This window comes from Triturus cristatus, chromosome 5_1 (assembly GCF_964204655.1).
Source record: "Triturus cristatus chromosome 5_1, aTriCri1.1, whole genome shotgun sequence".
NCBI classification, from domain to species: Eukaryota; Metazoa; Chordata; class Amphibia; order Caudata; family Salamandridae; genus Triturus; species Triturus cristatus.
In genome coordinates, this window is record NC_140587.1 from 102,100,010 (window position 1) to 102,116,784 (window position 16,775).

General features: G+C 54.5%; 1 protein-coding gene across 6 annotated transcripts in view; it reads left to right on the forward strand.

Moving 5' to 3' along the window:
- The window catches only part of NUGGC (nuclear GTPase, germinal center associated), a 1,337,967-nt gene that overhangs the window by 38,083 nt on the left and 1,283,109 nt on the right, over nucleotides 1-16,775 (forward strand). The window lies entirely within an intron of this gene.

A 16,775-nucleotide genomic window follows, 5' to 3' on the forward strand; every position in this document is an offset into this window, starting at 1 on the left:
CTAGTGCCCAACAGCCTTCGCTGTCAGTCTGCGTCCGTTTTGGGGAAAACGGTATGCCTTTCTTTATCAGAATAAGAACACCCCTGTCGTATGTAGAAAATGAAGATGCTGCCCTGTACCCTGCCCACTTGTGTGCAATATTGTTCAGTCTCAGCTTGGATAAATGCGTTTCTTGCAGTAGGGCAATATGAATTTTGTGCCTATCGAGGAACGCTAATACTTGTCTGACTTTTTTAGGAGTATTTAGCCCACGAATATTCCATGTTATACAGTTGTACCTCTCACCCATCGAGATAACAACCCCAATCTTATGCAATAACCTTCTCCCTCCCCCCGCCCACTTTGGCAACCCCAATTCGCCAAAGACAGTCCCTACGGTAACTTCCCCACCCAACAGAAAACTTCGGACTCCCAACTCAAGATGGGGTATTCCCATAGAGGGGGATCGTAGTGACGCACATCTCTCTCCCTTGCTAGAGGGAGAGGGCCGCCACTGGTTGTACAGCCGCTGCTAGAACCCTCCCGTGCCCGGAGAGGACATATAGACCTTAACTCCATCCAAATTCAAAGAGTAGTCAAATATTCTTCTCCCTGCAGTAGTGATCTGAGTCAACATTATAACCTTCTGCCCAGTAGTGCATAGTATACTACAGTGAGTGCTACTTCAGCATTTCCTAATGCATTCTAACCACAGCACCGAGACCGTCCTCATCGCAGCCACTGACGACATCCGAGCCCTGCTCGACAACGGGGAAACAGCTGCCCTCATCCTCCTGGATCTCTCCGCAGCGTTCGACACTGTCTGCCACCGCACCCTAGTTCAACGCCTCAGCAACATCGGAATCCGAGAGAAGGCTCTGGAGTGGATCATCTCGTTCCTCGCCGGAAGAACCCCTAGAGTCCGCCTCCCCCCGTTCAGATCCGAGGCCACCGAAGTTATCTGCGGCGTACCACAAGGATCATCACTCAGCCCCACCCTCTTCAACATCTACATGAGCCCCCTCGCGACCATCGCACGCCAACACAACCTCACCATCATCTCCTACGCCAACGACACTCAGCTGATCCTCTCCCTCACCAACGACCCAGCCACCGCCAGAACCAACCTACACGATGGGTTGAAAGAAGTAGCCGAGTGGATGAGGACCAGCCGCCTGAAGCTCAACTCAGACAAGACGGAAGTCCTCATCCTGGGACCATCTTCCTCCGCCTGGGATGACTCCTGGTGGCCCCCTGCCCTGGGCAGCGCTCCCAAACCTACGGACCACGCACGCAACCTGGGCTTCATCCTGGACTCCTCCCTCTTGATGACCAGACAAGTAAACGCCGTTTCGTCCTCGTGCTTCAACATCCTGCGTATGCTCCGGAAGATCTTCCGATGGAACCCCACCGAAACCAGGAAGACGGTCACACAGGCACTCGTCACCAGTCGACTGGACTACGGAAACACCCTCTACACCGGAACCACAGCCAAACTTCAGAAGAGACTCCAACGCATCCAGAACGCCTCCGCACGACTCATCCTGGACATCCCCCGCCACAACCACATTTCCGGACACCTGAGAGACCTGCACTGGCTCCCCGTCAACAAGAGAAACAAGTTCCGTCTCCTCACCCACGCACACAAGGCCCTCCACGACCTGGGACCCAGGTACCTCAAAAACCGCCTGACCTTCTACACTCCCACCCGCCAGCTTCGTTCGACCAACCACACCCTCGCCGCCGTGCTACGCATCCGTAGAGCCACCATGGGAGGAAGATCCTTCTCCTACCTGGCAGCCAAGACTTGGAACTCCCTCCCCATCCACCTCCGTCAGACCCAAGACCACCTCTCCTTCAGGAAGCAACTCAAGACCTGGCTGTTCGAGCAGTAGCAGACCCCACTCCCCCAAGCGCCTTGAGACCCTCCGGGTGAGTAGCGCGCTATACAAATTTTTTGATTGATTGATTCTTGATGAAAGCTAATCTTTCGTCTGCAACCACTTGCTTTAGACAATACTCATATGCACTAGCACAAACGTCCTCGTCTCCACAATCTACTTATTGGTGTTGCGTAGCTCGGGTACCAATAGTTCCCAATAGGTAAACATGCAACTACTTACACCCCCCCCCAAACCTGCAAACAAGGATAAGAGAAAAAACAGAGCACAAATATGCAACATTACTAATCAATATCTGAGGTGTGGCCTGGTACTTGTTTCTTGCGCCTCAGAGTCTTTGCATAGTCTATAGCCAGTTTCGGATTGTTGAAGATCTTCGCCGCGTTATCAACTCCAATTTGCAGGCGAGCAGGAAACAGCATTGCATATGGCACCTGTTCCTGCAACAACACTTTCTTTACACCCTGGAACTCTTTTCTCGCGGCTTGGACCGGAGCTGTAAAGTCTGGATAAAACGAAAGCTCATTCCCTTGGTAATGTATCTTCCCTTTCTGGCGGGCCATACGCAGTACTGTATCTCTAAAATTTAGAAGACGCGCAATAATGAGCCGAGGTGGAGCGCCCGGAGGCGGACGCGCCGCCAAAGATCTGTGAGCGCGCTCCACCACCAGCATATTTGAAAGAGTGTCTGGCCCACATACTTCCCGAAGGAGAGCTTCGATGTATTCTTCTAGCCGCCCAACATTTTTTGACTCCGGCAGTCCCAGAAAGCCTACGTTATTGCGTCTCAAACGCGCTTCATTATCCTCGTTCTTGTCTTTGATGAGCGCTAGTATCTTCGATGTCCATAGTTTTAGCAGCCATTTTCTGTAAACCATCTTCAGTATCCGAAATCCTTTGTTCAGCTGCTCCCAGCCATGCCACCTGCTTGTCTATTTTAGCTGATATATTGTCCATGCGGCCATTAAGCGCCTCAATCTTACCGTCTATGGACTGCAAGCTGGTCTGAATCGCCGCCAAGGTCTTCTCTAACGCTGTGGGGATCTGCTCAGCCGTGTCCAATTCCGAGTCCGATGCAGCATTTTGCGCTGATTTGCCGGACTTGCGCGACTCAAAGTTTAGTCGAGATTGGTTCTTGTCGGGCTTTCCATTGTGCCTAGTGTAGCAGCCCGCTGAGGCAGTAAACTCACAAAGTAAATACAGAAGTTCAGGTCAAAATGTATGTAACGCCACCAATTCACCAAGCACAATTCACTACAGCAGCGTGTTTCACAGCTGATCCTCTAAACCTGAAGCGCCGCTGTGTTTGACTGTTCCGCACGTAAGTATCAGGTTTATTATGGGTGGTCAAGTACTGAAAGGACTCTGCACGCTTCCATAATCGCCTTTGACGGAGGCGTTCCCGCAACAGTTCCTCACAGCCAGGCCCTCACGTGAAACCTGTCCCCACCCAGGCGCACAATCTGCTACAACTCGCCTGCCGGGAAGCTCGCCGCCTTACTCTTAGCAGCTGCTAATGACACCAGTAGATCTCCCCATTGATGTTCCCGACTCTTGATGTCCACCTTGCTATTCGTGGCGAGTCTGATGTTAACAAAGCCCTGAGGGGTGCATTCAAAAAGGTCAGGGGCCAACTAGTGTTCTGCAGACACTGGAGTTTAGTGATGAACGGCCCAGATCGCACCACGAGGCCTCAAATATACCACATCGCAGCCATTGAGCCCTGATATGCACTTTAGGAGCGGGGGAGAACAAGCCAATTAAATGTCCTGAGGGTGGTCGCGCTGTCTCTCCACCATGAAGGGCAGCCCAATTATTTCACTGAATGCTCCGCTGCCAAACGCCGGCGGCCGATTACCACTGCGCGGCCCCGCGTCTCTTCCAGCCGGGCGCTTGCGTGCGACCCACCCCCAGAGGTCGGATCAAGAAGCATCCGCCGGCCCCCGTACCTCTTGGCGTTCACTTGTGCTCCGTAGCGGAGTGATGACACAGTCCTGGCTACGTCGCCGGAGGTCTCTCCGCACCCAAAAAAGAATGAAAGGCGGGTCCCGCAGAGCATCAGACGTTCAGCATGCCTCGTCTCGCAGTCACCACTGTACCCGTCTTCGGTCCGCCGCCATTTTCTATGTGCACAGACTCCAGAGTTTGCCGCGAACCGAAGCGGTGGGGCAGCTTCGCCCAGCAAAGATCCCAGCAGATGATGGCTCTAGATGCGGACCATCTTTTCCTCAACACTGGGCGCGCGGAAGGCCACAGCAACACAGGATTATACAATGATAAAAGCGGCGACCGGCAGAGCTGCACTACTGTGCTGCCATCTTGCCGCGTGCCAGACCACGCCCCCTCTTGGTCCAGCATTTCTCTGCGAAAGACCTCACCATCAGCTCTAGACAGTTGCTGTTTAAACGTTGTTTCTCTGCGGACCATCGTCCTCCTGTGGAAAACTCCCCACAGCGGGCACCCCAACCGGAGCCGCTGGCATCTGATTCTATCACCAAATCGGGATGGGACCCGAAGATCGCACGGCTATTCCAAGCCTCCATGTGCGCAATCCACCACTGTAAGTCCTCTCGAGCCTATTCCGAGAGGGAAAAAGAATAGGAATAGCGGAGGCCCTGATTGGGTATCTTCAGCCATTGCTGAGCCCTGTAATGTAAGGGTCCTGGAAAGATTGCCTGGATTGATGAAAAGAGCCCCACAATCCGAGCCAATTGATGAAGGGTGATGACGGACCTGGACAGCACTCTCTGCAACTAGTGTTTGATCTTGCTCAGTTTGCGAGATGGAAGGCTGACGGTGGCTGCGACGAGTCCACTACAAAGCCCAAAATCTGAGTTGACTTATCCGGGACCAAGGAGGATTTCTCATCGTTGATTGCGAACCCCAGAGATTCCAGAAGTGTAATCGCCGCCTGTAAGAGATGGGACAGACGTGAAGGGCATTGGTCCATGATCCAAATATCTTCTAGATATATGATCATCCTGAAGCCCTGGGCCTGAAGGTGCTCGATAACTGGCCTCATCACTTTGGTGAAGCACCACGGAGTGGAGGACAGTCCAAAAGGAAGGGAAGTGAACTTGTAAACCTGAGAATTCCATAGAATCTGGAGGCATCGCCTATGAGGAGGGAAGATCGGGACCCTGAGATACGCTTCTCTGAAATCCAGAAGAACCATTCAGTCGTTGATGAGAAGGAAGTCCCGGAGAAGATGGATGCCTTCCATATTGAAGTGGTGGTAAACCAACCACTCGTTGAGATCCCTGAAATTTATCACAGGACGATGACCCCCGTCCCTCTTTACCAGGAACAAGTTGCTGAGAAAACCGTGAGGATGCAAGCGTCCACCTATCTAGGGTTACAGAACTGGGTCTCCCTTTTTTACATAGGGCTTCAGTTTATACCTTTAGCTTTAGACTTTCTATGGTTTTTATAAACAAATCATGAACAAAATATGTATTGGAAACTGTATTCGTATAAGCTGTATTAGGCGTTGGTTTAATTGTTTTTTAAAATTAATTCTGTAAATATGTTTCTCTTTTTATTCGAAAATGCAGTGCTTTTATGATGTTTTAATATCGAATAAAGCTTATACTACTACTACTACGTAGGACTTGTCTATTGCCCCTTTTGCCAGCAATTGCTGCACCTCTGTCTCTACCAGCTCCACCTGAACCGAGGAGAAAAGCCCAACGGTTCGGACGCATCTGTTGAACTGGGGAATCCGTGAACTCAAAGTGAACCCTTTGATAGTCTGTAACGCCCATGCATCTGAAGTAATCCTCTACCAGTTGTAAGAAAATTCTCCCAATCTGCCCGCAAGGCGAATCCCTGTGGGATCCTGAACGCTTCCCTTGATTTGCGCCATAGGAGCCATTGCCCCTGCCTTTCACCCCTCTTCTTCGAGATAGGTTCTGGGGGTGTAGAAGTTGCCAAAACAGGCGGAATCCTGCCAGTTTCCTCTGCAGTTGTCGTTACCTCTCTGAGGGGCTTGGTAACCAGTGCGGCTGCCTGAGGGCCCCCTACCATGACCGGCATAAACCCAGGGCGTGAAAAGTCGCTTAATCGAAGACTGGGCTTTGTCGAGGAAGGTATAAGTATTTGCAAATTTTCCCAGCTTGTTGATGAATGGATCCCTGAACAAGTTGCCATCGGCCACGGTGCCCGCCTTTGAGGTGGAAAGCTCCCCAGCTTAGGGTCTATCTTTATCAGAAGCGAGTGGCGACGCTCAGTGGCTATCTCAAAGTTGGTGTACCCCAACAGGATAATTGCCCGCTGTGCCCAACTAGAAAGGACCTCAGGGGAAATCGGGGACCCTGATGCCTTTCATGCTCCACCATGTCCAGAATTTTTTTACAACGTTCCTGCGACATTCAAGAGCTTGTCAGTACCCTTCTTTGGTTCCTTGACAAATTTGGCCAAGAAGGTGACCATCTTAGGGTCAATCTCTGAGGTCTGAGCAACTTTCCCCTCCAGCGTGGGTCTAAGGCACTCCGGGCGCAAACAATCTGCACCTTCTTGTCCAAGGGCTTTCTTAGCCTACCTGCTATATGAGGCCACCTTTAGAGCCGTGACCCATTCCGCCGATCTGGGATGAACCAGATAATCGCGTTCCAATATGCCCGAAGACGTCGAATGGGGGGATGGCCGACCCCGCATCATTGTGCCCACAGGGGTCAGACTTTGCCGGAGGTCTCCATGGTCTGCCGGTATCTCCATCCCTATCCAAAGTGTTGGGGTTGTCCCCCTCATTCAAAGGTGCTGGGGTAGAGGGTTCGGGCCTGCCATAGAATTCATACCATCCTTTTTTAAAGAAAAGATAATAATTTATTGACATTTTCAAGAAAAGGTCATTTTACAACAGAACAGGCCAGCATAATATTGAATCTGTACAAGAGTTGAAATAGTCACAGTCCATATAGTGCAGAATACAACTGCAGCAATTCACGCCCCAACTGCCCACCTCCATGGAAATAAATACATATCTGTTGGACCTGGCCCATCTGGCAGGTCCGCCCCTGAAGTTTTTATGCTATATGTAACCTGGGGATGGTGATTCCCCCTCTGAGTGAGTGTGAGGAGAGAGCGACCTCCCCTTCCATAGGAATACATGGGGAATGGATGAGTCCTCAGTAGTTCCCGGTGCGTAGGGTGTGCAGGGTCAAGTCTGGTATGGATGAACTCGGGAGGTTGAATGCTGCGCAACGGTATATGAGGTATGAGTGTGTCTAGTGCAGAAGTCCCTCTTTTGGAAGTTGGCATATTTGTGGAATATGTGCCTGGCGTATGATTGGCCGGGGCTGGCTGGTGAGCCTGGCTCCCAGGATCTGGGAGGGTCTGCCCGGTGGTGAATGGAGTGTTTAGCATACTGATGTGAGGGGAGGAGTGAGCCTGGGTCTGCTTGTGGATTGACCGTCTGGTTTGAGTGTCATGAATGAGGCTGGGTTTTCCCCAGACACTGCTGGCTCCACCCCCTGGGGTGCGGCTGATGTTCCTAGCCTGGCCAGTGTAAAGAATCCCCCATAACCAGTTCCAGCTGGTTCTCCCCCTGCCTGCCCCTTCAGCCCAAGAATGTGTGTATAAAAAGGGTGCTGGGACACCCTGGACTTGTTCTTGTTCTCCAACTTGAATCTACCCGGAGCTGCTGCTGCTGGGGCTCAGGGGTGGCGTGCCTCCCTGGGCCCTGCCCTACTCCTGGACTAAGGATGGCCCCTTCCCCTCTTTGGCGCTGTTGGGCCCCCCTGAGGTCCTGGACTACCGACGGACTTTGGTAGCCTGCATCTAGCGCTGGGGGAGCGCTGTCCCTTCTGCCCAGCGCCTGGAAGCGCTGCTCCCTGCCCCTGCCGCTTTGGGGTCCTTCACTCCTGCACCAGCGCTGGTAGCGCTACATTCAACGAGCCGGTGCCCACCCGGCGTCTACCCCGTGCTCCCAGTGTTCGATACCCCCAGCGAGTGCCTACCTCGCTTTATTCCCTGCCCGTGTGCCTTACGAGGGAGCCCCACTCCTCGTCGATTTCTCCCCGAGTTCACCGCCGCCGCCCGGGACCCTAGTGACGTCATCCCCGGGCCGCGCTGGTATTGGCTGCCGGCCCGGGATTCCCCACTGGCGTCATCCCCCAGGCCGCGCCGTGATTGGCTGCCGGCCCGGGAGAAGGAGGAGAGGCCGGCCGAAGGAAAACGACGTAGCAGGAGCGGCGGGAGCTCACTCCGCGCCCCTGCGATACCCCCGTGAAGCTGCTGACCTTCCCCGGGGCTCCCGAGAGAGAGAGAGCCCCGGAGCACAAGGAGAAGGCTGGCGCAGCGAAGGAGACCGGCGCACCAAAACCGGTGAGTGCTGCTGCGAGCCCCAGGGAGGAGGGGCGTCGGGACACGTTGTCGGTGTCCGCCCCCCCCCTCGAGTGAATCTCCGGTTGTGCCCGAGGCCCAGGAGGCATCCCACGAAGCCCAGTCCCCCGAGAGGGACTCCGCGTGCCCCCCCAATGGTCTGAGCCCTGCGAGGCTCCACCTGTGGCATTGCCCCCAGAGCCCAAGAGGCTCCACCGTATCATTGCCCCCAGAGCCCGAGTGGCTCCACCCGCTGGCACCCTTTTCCCCAGGGCCGGTAAGGCTCCCACGGGGTCCCTCAGTGGCCCAGCACTTAGTGGGCCACTGCTACGTTTAGCTTTGCCCCGGGCTCCCTGCCATGAACATCGAGACACTTGGGCACCTTGCCCCAGAAAGGCCCGCTGGCCTGTGGATTGCCATGGACCAGGTCTAATGTGATCCCTACACGTATTCTGTGTTGCACCTCTACGGGTGCTCCTGTTGTTGTGTACCTTGTCCTATTTCCCCCCCCCCTGAATACCAGATGTCCCCTGTGCGATTCCTGGCCGTGGTCCCTTGGCCCGGTGCTGTACCTCCTTCCCCGAAGCCCCTACCCGTGCCCCTGGCACCTTGTACGATGTGTGTTCCTATGTGTCCTGCTTAATACAGAATCTATTTTTCATATATATACTTGGTGTGGAGTTCCTTTGTGGGAGGCCCGGGAGGTTGCTGTTGGGGGGTGCGTGCGCAAATGCTTCACATGTCCTCCGAGATAGGCCTGGCTGCCCGCGCCGCGTTACCTAGAGGGCGAGCAGGGGTCGACCTTTCATAGGAGTGGTGGTCTCTGACTGGCTGTGGCGCAAGCCCTGGCCGGCCGGGGGTCCCATTTCCTACACTGGTGTCAGAAGTGGGATACGGACTTGTGTTTGCGCAGTACCCCAATGATAACTGGCCTCCCTGCAAAACTCTGTATTGTACATGGTCGCAAAGAAAGGAGATTATTGTTTTAAGAGGTTACGTAAATGTCCGCTCTGTGAAAGATGTGTTCGAGTCAGGTGTCCCCCCCCGTACCCCGCTGAATATGGTTTAGGCGTCAGGTGTCGCCCTGGCTGAATTTACGTTACCGCGCTGAATGTGTTGGAGGCATCATGTGTTCCGTGCACCGCTGAATGTGTCTGATGCGTCAGGGTCCTTCCTTACCCCGCTGAATGTGTTGGAGGCATCATGTGTTCCGTGCACCGCTGAATGTGTCTGATGCGTCAGGTGTCCCCCCCCGTACCCCGCTGAATATGGTTTAGGCGTCAGGTGTCGCCCTGGCTGAATTTACGTTAAGTTGTATCCTGGACAAGGAAGACCTGCTGGCTCGGCCGCGGCTTGCCTTGGGGAGAGCTGAACCTTGAGACCTGCTGGCGCTGCCGCGGCTCGTTTTGTGAAAGTTATGGTAGTTGTATCCCGGACAAGGAAGACCTGCTGGCTCGGCCGCGGCTTGCCTTGGGGAGAGCTGAACCTTGAGACCTGCTGGCTCTGCCGCGGCTCGTTTTGTGAAAGTTATGGTAGTTGTATCCCGGACAAGGAAGACCTGCTGGCTCGGCCGCGGCTTGCCTTGGGGAGAGCTGAACCTTGAGACCTGCTGGCGCTGCCGCGGCTCGTTTTGTGAAAGTTATGGTAGTTGTATCCCGGACAAGGAAGACCTGCTGGCTCGGCCGCGGCTTGCCTTGGGGAGAGCTGAACCTTGAGACCGGCTAGTGCTGCCGCGGCTCGTTTTATTGAATTTATGTTAAGTTGTATCCTGGACAAGGAAGACCGCTGGCGCTGCCGCGGCTTACCTTGGGGAGAGCTGAACGCTTAGTTCCCAGGTGGAAGACCAGTGGAGGGAGGAAGTTCCAAAACTGATAGGAAGGTGTGTTCTGAGGGTGTTCCTCCTGGGAGGACGCGGAACCTCAGAAGTAGAGGTAGGGTGGGGCATTCTTGCCCGTGACCTCTGGCAAGCCTGAGGGTGCGGACCCTAGGTGGAAGGAACAGTGGTAGGCGTGGCTACCCTGAGAAAGGGAGTGGAGAAGGGCTATTGTGGGCCCGGGGTTACCACCCCCCACTCCGGATTAGCAGGGACCAGTGGTATCTGGGGAGCCCAGGGCCTGGTCCTAGTCACAGACAACTAAGGCGTACCAGTAGGGTAGCCTGGTTAGGCCTATGTCTTTATTGTTTTTCATTTTTTTCACATTTTTAGCCTGTGTGTGTCTATCGGTCCAGGTAGGCGTTGAACTGGAGGGTGGCTCGGTAGCGCGGGCCACGTCCATGTTCTATCGCCCTGCAAGCAGGGAAGTCCATCACGGTAGTGATTGGTCTACCCTGCCTTTGGGCTGGGAGGGGCGTGTGTTGGACCTGGCCCATCTGGCAGGTCCGCCCCTGAAGTTTTTATGCTATATGTAACCTGGGGATGGTGATTCCCCCTCTGAGTGAGTGTGAGGAGAGAGCGACCTCCCCTTCCATAGGAATACATGGGGAATGGATGAGTCCTCAGTAGTTCCCGGTGCGTAGGGTGTGCAGGGTCAAGTCTGGTATGGATGAACTCGGGAGGTTGAATGCTGCGCAACGGTATATGAGGTATGAGTGTGTCTAGTGCAGAAGTCCCTCTTTTGGAAGTTGGCATATTTGTGGAATATGTGCCTGGCGTATGATTGGCCGGGGCTGGCTGGTGAGCCTGGCTCCCAGGATCTGGGAGGGTCTGCCCGGTGGTGAATGGAGTGTTTAGCATACTGATGTGAGGGGAGGAGTGAGCCTGGGTCTGCTTGTGGATTGACCGTCTGGTTTGAGTGTCATGAATGAGGCTGGGTTTTCCCCAGACACTGCTGGCTCCACCCCCTGGGGTGCGGCTGATGTTCCTAGCCTGGCCAGTGTAAAGAATCCCCCATAACCAGTTCCAGCTGGTTCTCCCCCTGCCTGCCCCTTCAGCCCAAGAATGTGTGTATAAAAAGGGTGCTGGGACACCCTGGACTTGTTCTTGTTCTCCAACTTGAATCTACCCGGAGCTGCTGCTGCTGGGGCTCAGGGGTGGCGTGCCTCCCTGGGCCCTGCCCTACTCCTGGACTAAGGATGGCCCCTTCCCCTCTTTGGCGCTGTTGGGCCCCCCTGAGGTCCTGGACTACCGACGGACTTTGGTAGCCTGCATCTAGCGATGGGGGAGCGCTGTCCCTTCTGCCCAGCGCCTGGAAGCGCTGCTCCCTGCCCCTGCCGCTTTGGGGTCCTTCACTCCTGCACCAGCACTGGTAGCGCTACATTCAACGAGCCGGTGCCCACCCGGCGTCTACCCCGTGCTCCCAGTGTTCGATACCCCCAGCGAGTGCCTACCTCGCTTTATTCCCTGCCCGTGTGCCTTACGAGGGAGCCCCACTCCTCGTCGATTTCTCCCCGAGTTCACCGCCGCCGCCCGGGACCCTAGTGACGTCATCCCCGGGCCGCGCTGGTATTGGCTGCCGGCCCGGGATTCCCCACTGGCGTCATCCCCCAGGCCGCGCCGTGATTGGCTGCCGGCCCGGGAGAAGGAGGAGAGGCCGGCCGAAGGAAAACGACGTAGCAGGAGCGGCGGGAGCTCACTCCGCGCCCCTGCGATACCCCCGTGAAGCTGCTGACCTTCCCCGGGGCTCCCGAGAGAGAGAGAGCCCCGGAGCACAAGGAGAAGGCTGGCGCAGCGAAGGAGACCGGCGCACCAAAACCGGTGAGTGCTGCTGCGAGCCCCAGGGCGGAGGGGCGTCGGGACACGTTGTCGGTGTCCGCCCCCCCCCTCGAGTGAATCTCCGGTTGTGCCCGAGGCCCAGGAGGCCTCCCACGAAGCCCAGTCCCCCGAGAGGGACTCCGCGTGCCCCCCCAATGGTCTGAGCCCTGCGAGGCTCCACCTGTGGCATTGCCCCCAGAGCCCAAGAGGCTCCACCGTATCATTGCCCCCAGAGCCCGAGTGGCTCCACCCGCTGGCACCCTTTTCCCCAGGGCCGGTAAGGCTCCCACGGGGTCCCTCAGTGGCCCAGCACTTAGTGGGCCACTGCTACGTTTAGCTTTGCCCCGGGCTCCCTGCCATGAACATCGAGACACTTGGGCACCTTGCCCCAGAAAGGCCCGCTGGCCTGTGGATTGCCATGGACCAGGTCTAATGTGATCCCTACACGTATTCTGTGTTGCACCTCTACGGGTGCTCCTGTTGTTGTGTACCTTGTCCTATTTCCCCCCCCCCTGAATACCAGATGTCCCCTGTGCGATTCCTGGCCGTGGTCCCTTGGCCCGGTGCTGTACCTCCTTCCCCGAAGCCCCTACCCGTGCCCCTGGCACCTTGTACGATGTGTGTTCCTATGTGTCCTGCTTAATACAGAATCTATTTTTCATATATATACTTGGTGTGGAGTTCCTTTGTGGGAGGCCCGGGAGGTTGTTGTTGGTGGGTGCGTGCGCAAATGCTTCACATGTCCTCCGAGATAGGCCTGGCTGCCCGCGCCGCGTTACCTAGAGGGCGAGCAGGGGTCGACCTTTCATAGGAGTGGTGGTCTCTGACTGGCTGTGGCGCAAGCCCTGGCCGGCCGGGGGTCCCATTTCCTACAATATCCATCACATATCCAAATACTTGTAAGAATCAGCAAGGAAAAATCCAACAAATTAAATGCACATGGTATAATACCGCATAGAGGGCCTAGGACATCACTGACAGTCTAATCTGATAGACTACTAGCCACAGATTCCTTCATGTAGAATTATCCCCAGGCGTGAGACTGGATCCGGAAAACTTTCTTGCCCAGCATCCCTGCGCGCCGAGGGGGGGGACGACGACGACAACCTCACAAGACTCCGCCCAGGCGCCGTCCGCGCACGTGACGTCAGCGAGGTCACGCAAGTCCCACCCCGGCATGCCTACGTCAGTTTTTTCCTTTTCCGCGTGAAACACGGATCCGGTTTGTGCTCTTGGGCCTGTTTAGGCCTTTCCCTTACGCTATTGCTGCGTGTGTGGTGACAGTGTGCGAATGCCTTCGGGCTTTAAAACTTGCTTGTCGTGTGGCCGCCTCATGTCGGCGACGGATCCTCACCCCATCTGTATGTGGTGTTTGGGGGAGCACCACGACTCCACTGATTGTGAGGCGTGCCAGCAGATGAAGCCGACGTCACGGCGGGAGCGCCGGATGAAACTTCTGTCAGCTTGTGTGTCCAGGTCGGCGTCGGCGCCTCATCCGGCCCCTGCAGAGGGTTCTCGGGGCCGCGGCTTTCCTCGCCGACTTCGATCTTCTAGGTCGCAAGAGCGCCACTCACCTATTGGTAAGTGTCGCAGTATGTCCCCGAGGGTCGGGTTCTGGCCGGTCGGGGGCGTGGGCTCTCCGTGGGTGGTGCTGTGGAAATTTAGCTTGCGAACTGAACATTATCTGCGCCATCTTGTGTCTCCCCAGCGCGACACACAGGAAGGCGCACAGCAGCCATTTTAGGCACCCTGGTCTCTCCCTGCTCATTGCCGATCATCAGCGCGTCCCCCTGGCGCTGCAAGCATTTCCCCGCGCGCCGGCCACCCCCCCCGCTCTCTCATACACGGGCCATAAACCCTCTCCTTCTGCGCGACCCTGCCATGGAACCACATCCCACGCCTGACCGACATCCCATACATGGTCATGCATCTCTTTGATAACCCCCTTCCTCTGCGCCCCATTGTCCGAACCGATCCCAGGCCATCACCTAGCCCTGCGGATACAGTTTATTGCCCCTACTGTAAGGGAAACACCCCACATCAAAGGATTACAGTAGATCAAGGCCCCCCACCCCCTGAGACCCGACCGGTCGCACACACACCCGGGAATTGGCGGAATGTCCAGCTGTGTGATAGCCATCTCCTACTGTGGGTGGGGTGGGGACTTCCACTGTAGATATGTGTGGGAACGAGCTCGAAGTGGGGATTCCGAGGATGTTCTTTCATGTATCAAAACAATCTCAAGAATGTGCCATGTATGATAAACCTGCAATAAAGTCATAAACCTGTGTATAAGAGGCCAGGCCTCAGAGATGCAGTTAGAGCACCTCGTGACGATACCTTGCTGTCTGATCTGATGTGTTCCACTCCGACGGAATAAAACTTTGTTTCCTGCCTTCCAGTCTCCGGCGCCTGCCTCTTTATTGGTTTAGCATCGAATGGTATAAGAGGCGATTACCGCCGGGCAATACTTGAAAGGTTATCGACTACAACTGCCGCTACCATTTAACAATTGGCGTCCCAAGCGTGGGGCCCATCAGCGACACGTGGATCCAGTGGGAGAGGTCCCGACGACTGCAACGATCGGGAGAGCTCCTGCCCGATAGACCCTCGTCTGGCAGCCGATCATCCGAACTTCACTGGTTCCGAGCAGACCTCTCTCGAGTGATCTACGGTCCTGACTGGGAACCATCAGGAGTGCCGCGGCAAATACGGAGAGTAGAGGACCATCGGGCGCTGGAGGCGGAAGACGGGAAACTGTCCACACGGTCCGGGTAAGGTCGTGAAACACGACAAATTGCGAAACGATTGATTGATTGATTGAAAAATACTAGTATTGCTTATTGATTGTTCTCTTTGAGATATTCGCTGTCTACAAACGGGGAGGAGTAGAAATACTCTCTCTCTCTCTCTCTCTCTCCCTTTGCAGATAATGAAGGGTAGGTAACGCAGACTTTTGTCCCCATTGTAACCCGTCGTGCCTATCTTTATCTCCCCACTGATTGATTGTCCGAACATTGATTGTTTTGAAGAATAGTGCTCTTTGAGATATTCTCTGTTTGCAAATAACGTAGAATAGAAATATTCTGTCTAGTCTTTGCAAATAGTGAAGGGTAGGTAACGCAGACTTTTGTCCCCATTGTAACCCGTCGTGCCTATTTTTATCTCCCCATTGATTGATTGATTGTCCGAACACTAGTTGTTCGATATTGGTTCTTTGGAGGTATTCTCTGCTTACAAATAACGAGGAATAGAGATATTCTGTCTAGTCTTTGCAAGCAGTGAAAAGATAGGTAGTGCTGACTTTTGTCCCCGTTGTAACCCGTCATGCCTATCTCCTCCCCACTGATTGGTAGTTGGTTCTGCCCGGACCGCTTATTAGAGGTGGACCATCCGGCTCCACTGGAAGGCACCCCTAATAAGGACATGTTCACTAAATATGGACTAGTCGCCGTAGCTTATAGCAAGCTATGGCATAAATATACAAGGAAGGACCCCGAGAGTCAGTGGCCACTGATGGGATCCTTCGACGACCATAAAATAGAAATGCTAGAAATAGCTCTGCGTAGTAATAAAACAACGCCTACTATGCTTGACAGTATCGGCATGTGGCGCAAAGAAGCAACACAACGGAAAAAGAGGGAGGAAGTAAAAGCAGAAAAGGAATTACGAAAGGCAGCTCACCTTGCCGCTAGAAAGTTAGAAGAAGAAATAAAGGAGAGAAGGGAAACTAAACTAAGACAGGAGCCCGAAACATCAGGCCAGTACCCTGTTAGGACCCCCTCTATGCTCTACCGTGAGCTGTCTTCTAAGCAACGAACGAATGACGAATTACTATTAGGTCCCCCGATCATTTACATGCCCCCTCCATACGCACCCTCCCAATCGGTAGTGCAACACCCACAACCCCCAAACGCAAGCGAAAGCAGTACAGGGGCCTCGGTCCTCACGGCCTCCGCGCCGGCCGAGCCTCTTGTACTAAACACAACGTTGGCAATAACTTTGGATGACCCTGAGATGAGAAAGAAAGATTCCACTGAATCGACTAACAAAGGATGAACGAGCAGGAATCCACGAGATAGTAGGGACACTGGTGGAGCGAAACGAAAGTGAGGAGTATATAACAGACGTGTATAACTCGTATGCCGACAACCGCAGACGACACTTTGTCGTACGACTTTGTTATCACGCCCTGAATACATATGAGGATAGGTACCACGATAAAGGTCCCGAAGGCTTAGCGGCCCTATATAGGAAGGTAGACATTGGGGAAGAAGGAGAGGGCGTTGTGACGCACCTCTTCACTCGTACACTCGAGGTCTATCGGCACCTCAAAGAGCACAGACAGACAGCCAAAGCAGAAACCCCCATAGCGACTAAGCCCCAGGCAGGAAGGGCTGATACCATGATGCCCATCAAAGAGGCCGCCCCCTACTGGGTCCCCCCACGAGGTCAGGGAACACATGACGACATCAACCACCAAGATGCGAAGGGAAGGGTTGTATACAATTGGGTCTACCAGCCATGGGACCGACAAGACATTTTGACCTTAGAAAAACCCTACCCGACTTAAGAAAGAACCCGACTGCCTTCTACACCGAACTAGGTACAGCCTTAGGTTCAACAATAATGACCTTAGCAGATATCGACTTGTTCTTCGGGTTATGTCTGCCGGCTGATGTGTGGAAGCAAATCCGGAAAGTTGACCACGCTGAGCCGTTCGGATATACCTGGGTACAACTCGATACCATAGATAAACAGCGAGAACCGGGACAGAAACCCCCGAAAGCCATATTGGAGCTCCCGGACAAGATTGTACAGAAGTTGAAGACTCTAATCCCAGAAAGAAAGGTAGACTGGTCGATAGTGACGGCTTGTCGCCA